This window comes from Pinus tabuliformis, chromosome 2_1, assembly GCF_031772625.1.
Source record: "Pinus tabuliformis cultivar Carrire ecotype Pingquan chromosome 2_1, CPIR1, whole genome shotgun sequence".
NCBI lineage: Eukaryota > Viridiplantae > Streptophyta > Pinopsida > Pinales > Pinaceae > Pinus > Pinus tabuliformis.
The window spans coordinates 281,956,735-281,966,991 of NC_142299.1; the positions used below are offsets into that span (position 1 = coordinate 281,956,735).

Genomic DNA, 10,257 nt, shown 5'->3' on the forward strand with positions numbered 1-10,257 from the left:
GCATTCCTATCTTGAGACTATATTGTATAAATATGTCTGTAATTTCCTCATTCAACAATTAATAGAATATATTGCTGTGTACAATTTTATCTTGGTATCAGAGCTTCAGAGCCCGAGGGCCTAGCCCCTTGTGGCCTTGGCTGCTCCTGGGCTGAAGAGAATAAAACTTTTGTGAATGTTTTTTTGCCCATCACCCTCCGTTGGCCAGTGCAAATCTGCTTCATTGGGAGAATTATGGACTGAGCCTGCGCTAGTGTGAGACGATGTAAACCAGGGTGTTTATTCATTATGTAGCGGGTGTGAGTCTGCTGACTTGAGCAAGAGCCGAAGAGTAGAGGGCGTGGTTGTTGTGAATGTGTGAAAGGAGAGTGCTGGAGCAAAGTGCGTGGTGCGGCGTAAGAGAGTGAGATCGCTGCAGGTGCTTGGTGTGTGGTGCCTTCTATTGCTGTAGGTCGTGGTGTTGATCCCGGTAGGACTTCCAAGATCGGTAGCCGTGGTGTGTTTGCCATTCAAAGAGTGAGATCTGAGTAGGTGACAGCAAATCGGTCAAGCCGGTGGACTGGTTATGTTGGCAGAGGATCGGCCGTGCTGCTGCTGTGTTTCTGGAGTGGTAGATGAGCGTGGAGAAAATTGTTGGGTCCAGAACACCGTAGGATTGGAGGAGAACGGGCCGGTGGTGTGCACTGAGCAGACGGTCAATTGCAGATTGCTGGCGCGCCTGCTGGATAGTGGTTGCCAGAATGCACCTGAATCTGCGTGGAGCCTGGAGGTGGAGTTTGCCTGGTTGAGTGCTCGTTCCAAAGAAACCCTCTCCTTGTGAGGAGTGGTTTTTTGATGTGATTTGTGAAGAACTACACTGCGATCTGGTGTTTGTTGCCTTGCTTTGAGCTCTTCAGCGATAGTTCTGGCTGTAGACTCAGCATCGTTCAGATACCCTTTCATAATTCCGGGCTCTCTGATGTGAATTTCTCCCGGTTGATTGTACGAAAGAGACACGCCTGTGCCTGGGTCCACGATATTCATCTAGGAATTCCAAACAAAAGGCAGTGATAAATGGTAGATCGGAGATCGCTGCCTGTCACAGTGATGAGGGCTTGTTGAACGACCCAGATCTGAAGGCGTTGCGTGGAGTGGAGAGAAGAAGATTTCTTATTTGCTGAGCCAAGGGATAGAAACCTGGAATATGGCCGGCGCCCGCACAACATCCCCTGTTTCAAAGGAATTGTGACAAATTCGCCGATTCCATCTGCAATGACACCGTAAGATTTTTTCGCCATGGCCATGTGGGCTGTTATTGCTCCGATCTTTTGTTGATTGAGAATAGCAGCAACAATTCAGCCGTTCGGGTTCCTGTTACTGTTCGTTTTCGGGTTCGTGTTCTCCGCCTTAAAGCCCTAAAAAGAATAGAAGAAACAAGGAGCATAGGCTCGAAACCACGACCTGGTGGTAGATGGAGAGGACAAACATACTGTAATAATGCATCTCCTTACGGTTTGGGAAAACAGTAGTAACTTCAAGAATTGGAAATTAAAGTGAAAATAGGATTAAATATGGAATACCTTGCTGTAGAGGATTGGATTAGCAGAAGCGCCTGACAGGGATCCGTGCAATCCCACATCATAAGCTAGGCTGCTGTCGGATTTAAAGAGGCCATAGTTTCTTTCCGAGGTCTTGCCAGGCTTTTGATCCTCGTTGAAGAGGGTAAAGACATAGCTTTCCAGCCTAACCGATGGTCGCATGGGAGTCCCCTGGTTCTGCGCCAGGAGTTGGAGGAGGTTGCCATTATAAATCCGGGCATTTTCCGGCGTAGCGCCGACTTCGTCCGACTCGCCCTTGGAGGGCCATCCGGTCTCGGAAACCTTGATTTCCATGGCGGAGTAACCGAGCACCGAGAGCGTAGAATAAACGGCGTCTATCTGAGCGTGGAGGATGTTGCTGTAGTGCAGATTCATGCCTTCATCCACCATTCCGGCGTTCGCCTGTAAGATAACGTAGTCCAGCGGGATTTGATCGGCGTTATCCTTGTAGGCAAAATAGGGGTAGGCATTGATGAGGAAGGGAAACGTTGTCTGAGAAAGAAAATCAAGAAGCGGTCTCAGGAAGGCGGTGAGCTCCGGTTTGAAGGCGCCCGCGGAGGGCGGGTATGACGTGGCCAGCGCTCCGCTGGATTGCGCCGTGGCCACATTCACGGAGCCCTACAACCCCAGGCTTACCAGAGCCGAATGTATGTTCTGTTAACTAGCTTAAATGCGAGCGCTGCTCAAACTCAGTCAGAAGAGAGGCATCGCACGTGTGACAGCGTTGTCCACATGGAGTTTGACTGAATCTCTAGCAAGACAGCTCGATGTGGTGCATGGGGGTCGGATCTGCTGGTGTGCTGCGTGAACCATGGAGATCGTTGGCGAATCTTCTGCTGCTAGATCACCCGTGTCGATGTGTGAATCCTGCTCGGATCTGGTGCGGTGAGTGTGGAGACGCGATCTGCTGCAAAGGAAGCGTGGATCTGGAACGAAGGGGCCGAAGGTACGTGCTCACAGTGGCCGTTGAGATCGGTGTAGCCGCTGCCAAGCTGTGGTGTGGAGGTCGAGCCAGAGGCCGACCTTGGTGAGTTTCAATCCACGAGATCGAAGCACCGGAAAGTGGAGTAGATTAAATACTCCTCGTTAGTGAAAAGAAAACCTGAGACTTCCCTGGAGGTAGAGAAACCTGGGCGGAGGATTTCTTTCACTTGGCAAGGTGCTATGGAGGCCATCAGTTTGAAATGAGGGCCGGTTAGCATGGTGATGGACAAGCCATAATCGTTGCGTTCGAATTTCTTTGGTAATACGCTGCCACTGCAACAGTAAAATGTGGTATTTATAAATGTTTTGGAATTATAATCATTGAGCTTAGCTAACTCAATGGAGTGATTTTGTTAGAATTAGCTACTCTAACAAATCATGCAGGTAAATCCAAGACAATTAAATCAGAAAGATGATGCAAATGTGGTGGGTAACAAGGTTGAATTGCACCAAATATTAATTTTGTGCAACAGTGATATCAAAGGAGCAACGACAACGTTTATGGTGGACAACAAAGTAGATTTTTTGTTTTAGTGTGGTTTGTGGAATAGACTCCCTAGCATGTTATTGTAATAGTCATTGTATGTACCAGAAACTCCAAATGTTGAATGTAAGCCTTGTAAAGGCATTTGAAAGTTCGTGGTGATCTTAAAACCACTTTGTAATGGTTTATGGTCAGCCTGAAACCATCTTTTATCACTTGAAAGTGAGGGTTGGTGGTGAGCCAGAAACCATCTATATAGTCTTTGTGACTGAAGTGCCTTTGTGGCCAGCTTGCCTTTGTGGCTGAATGGTTGGTGGTGAGCCAGAAACCATCTATATGGTCTTTGAGGCTGAAGTGCCTTTTGAAGCTAGCTTGCCTGTGTGGCGGAATTGCCTGTGTGGCTTAAAGTGCCTTTGTGGCTGTGTGTACACGAGAGCTTTGTGCTCGTAGGAGCAGGTGGACTGCAGAACACCTGGCTCAGACTCAGATGATTTTCTCTGAGTAGAAGGGGATTGGTGTTTTTCGCGCTAACAGCAATGCCAGGAAGGCCAACTGGCGCGTCTGTTAGGCCATTAATCGTGCCAATGGGTGCGGGTTTTTCGTTCAGGATCGCGCCAATTCACCTTCAAGGGGATCCGTGGGATCAGAGAAGTTGTGGATCTGTCCGAGGGCGGCAGATTGTGTTTTTGGAGGTTTTGTACATGCAATTCGTGTGATGATGGTGGATTTGACTATCATGACAAGTAGTCATTAAGGGGGGGAGTTGGAAATAATTAATTCCTACTTGTCTATGGTTGTAATTTTCTAATTGAGGAGTTTGTTCCTACATAATAGGAATAAGCTAGAATATAGTTTCTCCTAGTTTAGTGTGTGGTTGAGAGAATCTCTCAACCACACTACTGTACATCTAAGATAGCATTCCTATCTTGAGACTATTGATTGTATAAATATGTCTGTAATTTCCTCATTCAACAATTAATAGAATATATTGCTGTGTACAATTTTATCTTCGATACCATGTCAAAAATTGAGATCGAGAGTTGAGAGAAAAAATGCCCAACATAAATCAAATCACACTATGATATTATTTATTACAACAGTTATATATAAAAGACATAACATATTTATTTTGACACATTTAGATCATGATTCCAACTCATTATATAAGAATTAATAGCTTCTAGACAAATAATTGAGAACTCATAATGCCAATTACACATGACATAGAAGCATTACTTCCAACATAAAAACTCACAGTAACAACTTATGACAACTTGAAAGTCATGAAAGTATTACTTCCTATAAAAAAACATAATTCATTAATATTATATAACATTTGATTTAAATTTGTAAATCTAAAAAAGATAAGAAATTTGGCAAATTTCAAAATAGTATTATTTCCCACTTTTACAAAGTGGTTATTAATTGTTTTTAACTATTTTTCACACATTCACACCTCTAATAAGCAAGAAGATCGATCCTACTTTGAACTATATTCTTAGCACTCCCTCTAGGTAGGAAGAAATTCTATATCAATCCAATTATGTTTCTAAATGTTGCTTCACCCTTCCCTTTTTGTAAAGGCTTTGTCAAAATACGATCTTTGTTGATTGGTGGGAATATACTTGAGGTGCGTTGCTTGCTTCTAAATCCTATTTGAAATGAAATTATATTTAATCTCTACGTGCTTCGACTTATAAAATTATATTTAATCTCTACATGCTTGGACCTCTAATAAAACATTGGACCTATTATAAAACACTAGATTATCTGAGAATTTGAACAAACCTTCATTATCATAATATATCATTTAGTATCCAACTTTTATTCAAATAAACCAATATTTATCTTTCTAAACTATATATCATATGGATGTAAATTTTATTAAATTACATTTAAAAAAATGAAAAATAAAGATAATAAATAAAGATATAATTTATTAAAAAAATTATTTTCAATACTTTTATATTTCTTAAAAATAGTAGTTTAGAAAATACTTTCTGTTATATCAAATTAAGGTCGAAAATACCTTTATTTTTTTTTAATATAATTAAATATTTTATAAATTAAGTTTGTTTTTTTGTTTTTTTTCTTGTTTTTTTTGTTTTTAATTTAAGATCATTATGGTCATATTTGTTTATTTTAGAATAAGGTTTCCATAATTTTAATTTAATTATTACTTATTATTAAGTGGATAATAAGATTGAACCTCTAGGGAATATTCACAAATCAAAAGTTGAATGTTTCTCTCCAAAATAGTTATTCATTTTGTCTCATATGAAAAATGTCATATGAAATGAATTATTCTTTTACTATTAGTAATAATAATAATTTTAATAATTTGGAATGAAATTTTAATTTACTTTGAGTTGTTTATTTTTCACCACCTAAAATATATCATGAAGTAAGTATTTTGATTTTTATCATGGATTGATAACTATCCATATTTCCTAGTGATTTAATTTATATCATTACACTAACATTATAATAGTATAAAAATATTTGATGCATTAATTTTAATTAAAAAGTGCAAAAACACAATAATTTTAATTAAAAGCTATATAGATGCAATAACTATAAATTATAGATATTAAAAAAGGTTTAAATTTATATGAGCGCAAAAATTAAAGAAAGTTAACCAGAACTTCTAACCTAACCTTCCTCATGGTAAATGCGTTCAACAATTACATGTCAAAGTTTGTCCTAAAAGATAAAGAATTTTGGTAAAATTAAGTTCTTAACATCAATATTTATACAACTAGCACAACCACATTTACTAATATAGATATTAAAAAAGGTTAAAATTTATATGAGCGCAAAAATTAAAGAAGGTTAACCACAACTTCCAACCTAACCTTCCTCATGGTAAAAGCATGGAACAATTAAGTGTCAAAGTTTGTCCTAAAAAGATAAAGAATTTTGGTAAAATTAAGTTCCTAAGATCAATATTTATACAATTAGCACAACCACATTTACCAATATGGTTGATAAATGCGGATAGGGTATATGAAGAACATCTACAACCACATTAGTAAATGTGGTTTAGTGGGCCTAATGGTTAAGAGCATGTGTTTCCTCTTAAGAGGTCACATGTTCAAAACTAGAGGAGGGTAGAGTATGTATGCCTTCATAGACTTAGCAGTCAAACCACTTCCCTTGTCCCACAAACAAGGGGGTCTCATACACCAATTTGGTGTCTGGCTTGGCTGGCTTCGCTGTGACCTTAAAATTGGATGGGTCCCTTGTCCCACAAACAAGGGGGTCTCATACACCAATTTGGTGTCTGGCTTGGCTGCGACCTTAAAATTGGATGGGTCCCTTGTCCCACGAACAAGGGGGTCTCGTACACCAATTTGGTGTCTGGCTTGGCTGTGACCTTAAAATTGGATGGGTCCCTTGTCCCATGAACAAGGGGGTCTCATACACCAATTTGATGTCTAGCTTGGTTGTGACCTTAAAATTGGATAATAATAATAATATACACTGATAGACCTATATCTTACTAGTGTATGTTGTTAAAAATAACTATTTTTAATAACTATATAAATTTATTAGTAACTATATAAATAAAAATAACCATATTATATATATTTATAAATTTATGATTATTATATTAATATGATATTATATTATATTATATTATGTTATTATATATTATAATATTAATATATTAATAACTATATTTAAAACTATAATAAAATTAACATATAATATAATAATGGAGTTTATAATATTAATCTTAGGCTTTAGTATAAGACTTTATAGTATTTCTTTTTTAATATAGGGTTTTTAATATATAGGTTTTGATATATATGAATTTTAATATTGAGATTATATAGCATTTATATAGGGTTTACACTTATGAAGAAAGAGGAGCAACCATTGAACTCCATTATAAATCCTAGGTATTAATTTTAAAGATACAAAAGATTAATAAACCCAAGAGATTAAAATTATAAACCCTTAGGCTTAATATTATAAATCCAAGGGGCTAATAAACCAAGTGTTTATTAATATTATAAACCCAAGAGATTAATACTATAAACCCTTAGGATTAATAACATTATAAACCTAAGCGATTAATCAATTGAATGGATTAATATTATAAAACCAAGCTATTAATCAATTGAATAGAGTAATATTATAAACCCATAGGATTAATAAACCCAATGAATTAATAACCCAAGGGATTAATACTAAAAGCCCAATTGATTAATATTAGAAGCTCTTGGGATTAATAAACCCAAGGGACTAACATTATAAACCCAAGGTATTAATGAGCGTAAGGGACTAACATAATGAACCCAAGGGATTAATAATATAAAGACGATATTAATAAGCTCAAGGGATTATTAATATTATAAAACCAAGAGATTAATAAACCTAAGGGATTAACATTATGAAACTTCGGGATTAATATTATAAATCCAAGGGATTAACATTAAAAACCCATGGTAATAATATTTTTTTCTAAGTTAGGCTAATTCTATTACTGAAAAATATTGTACACTGAGGCCTTAGCCTGTGCCTATCCGTGCCTGAGTTATGGAAAAACCCAGCAGAGACAAAGTCTGGACTGCCCATAATGGGAAACCAGTTCAAATCGAAAAACGATTTCAAAATTTAACTTGCTGCCCATGCAAGGGAAACCAACAAATGCGCACAGTTTTTTATCAGTTTTCATGGTGAAACAGATACCAACCAAGGAACCTAAAACCAACATATATATATATATATATATATATATATATATATATATATATATTTTCTAGAATTCCATAAAAAAAACTAGAAAGCAAAGTTCCATAAACCTGAGAAAAATATACATGTGGCAGGCTATGTGGCAAACACGTGACGAGCTATGTGGCGAACACACGGCAAGCAAAGTGGCTGACTAGGAGCAAGGCAGAGACGACGAGTGTTCCTCCACGATGAAGCACCTGTAATCCTCCATGTCGCCACCTTCCTGTTGCGAGGCCTCTGTGTTGCCTGCTTGCTGTGCCGGATGTTCCTCCTCAATGAAACAGTGATAAGGGTCCATGGATTCATCTGCGTGCTGGTCCTTGTCTGCCTCCTTCCCCACTTGTCCCGTCTCCTTCTCAGTTTGCCTCTTCCCTGCTCCGTGGGTGCTCGTCTGAGCCATGTCTATTTCTGCTTTGGTGTGGCCACCACCTTCAGTGGCCTGCTCCTCAATTGCTCTGGTGCAACCTCCACCTGCAGTGGCCTGTCCCTCAATTGCTTGCTCCGCCTTGTGAAAGAAAATGGAGATAGTGGTAGTGATGATGGGCCTATTCAGGGATGAACGAAATGTGAATTGGGCATTCTGGAGATGCAGCTATGGATTGGATGGACAACCTCTCGGAGGCAAGGCATAAATGGAAGGATTGCCTCTGGGAGGCGAGGTAGGAGGTATCGAATGGAGGCAGAAAGATTGAGAGTGGCCTCTTCCACTACGGGTGTTTGGGTAGCACCTAGTAGTTTGCTTGGCCAGAGAGGAAGTGGAATCAGAAACTGGAGAATGATGGGGACAAGTCAGGCTTCCTCTGCTTTCGCCCCTGCGACTGTGCATACGATGATGCGTTCTTGGCATATTGGCTTCAGAAGTTTGAGAATTCCTTCCGGGATTAGGCTCAGAGTGGTGTAGAGGCTCAGATGAATTTGCGGGTTGCTCAGCAGAGGGACTAGCAGCAAAGGCCAAGTAGAAGACAAAATGGCAATCCAGGCTTTGGGTGAAGTGAATTCACGCCCTAAAATCAATGTAGCATAGGAGGTGCCAGCGTTTCCCGGTGGTTGTGCAGGAGCTGGGTACTACAACGGCTTGAGGACAGAGGCATTGCAGTGGTAGACGATTATACCTGGAATTCATGTTTGCGCAGAGTCGAGGTGGGTGGTTGTTTACAGGTTGGAGACGAAGCCCCCTTAAATGGCATTTATGGCTATTGTTAATGCCAATTTTAGACCACTGTGATATACTACGGAAAGCCATGTGGTCTAGCCACATGCCATTCCATTTAGGTACCACCTCATTGTCCTTGTTGATCATCCAGATCCGGGACATGGTAATAATATTATAAACACTTGGTAATAATATTATAAACCTAAGGGATTACTCAATCCAAGGGATTAATATTAGAAAGTCAATTGATTAATATTATAAACCCTTGCAATTAATATTATAAACCCAATGACCACACTGCGAGCTGGTTGACCTGCTAGGATATTAGGAGGGTTATGCTGTGTTACTATCTCCTGGTTGACAACCCGTCGACGGTTTATATTACCTGCTGCAAACGATCCGTTCCTTGTGCACTGTTTTACTCTCCAGTTTTGCTTGCTATCCGAGGTGTCCGCCGTTCCAAGAAGCAGCTGGCGTCATGGAAGATCTAGAAGCCGTTGATTACTTAGAAGACTCGCTGGAGGGGGTCTCCATCTGGCGCTCCTATTTCTCCACATCAGAAGGTATGTACAACTCTGGCCTCACTGAGAATAACCCTTCCTACTCCTTCGCGGAACCGTCACAGTTACATCCTATGGTCCTCCCAGATGACCCTCCTACCTGGCCATCGCTTTCTACCCCCCCCCCCACTCCCCGGCAACCCTTGGTTTCATTTTCGGCTGTCTGAACCCTAACCCTCGTTTGGACATCCTAGTGTCTGGTGCACTTACCCAACTATTTCTTCCCCCTTCAATTCCCCTAGCTTCGGCCGGTTTCACCCCGCAAGTCTTCTTCACCCCTCCATCGGGCAGCTTCACCATAGTACCACCGCTCGCTGGTACCCTCCCTGTCTCTGTGGGCTCTACCATCCCTTCCTCGTCTAACCCTTACCCCCCCCCGGTTTTTTCAGCTCCTCCTCCGAACCGGTCTCATTACCAGCCTCCTCCTCTAGGAACTAAGAAGAAGTACAAGTGTTTCAAATCTAAGGCGGATGATATCTTTCTCAGATTAGAAGAGGACATCCAGTGGGGAGAGACCATGGACTTCGCTGACAGGGTACTGGTTGGGCACATCAGAGGTCGGAATTACTCGACCGCCCGCTTGAAGACATGGGCAACTTAGGTTTGGGGTCATCATCTGGTGGACATCCCCTTCGTGCAAACTTTCATGAGGGGATGGTTCACTTTGAGATTCATTCGTGCCGACCACACCAATTGGGTTTTGTCCGCTTATTGGTATTTTGAACACGCCTCGATGCTCCTTAAGTGATGGACCCC

At 40.4% G+C, this 10,257-nt stretch overlaps 1 pseudogene; it reads right to left on the minus strand.

Annotated features, from left to right (window-relative positions):
- Nucleotides 1-1,210: 1,210 nt before the first annotated feature.
- Nucleotides 1,211-9,849, minus strand: LOC149199872 (glucan endo-1,3-beta-glucosidase 14-like; annotated as a pseudogene).
- Nucleotides 9,850-10,257: the final 408 nt, after the last annotated feature.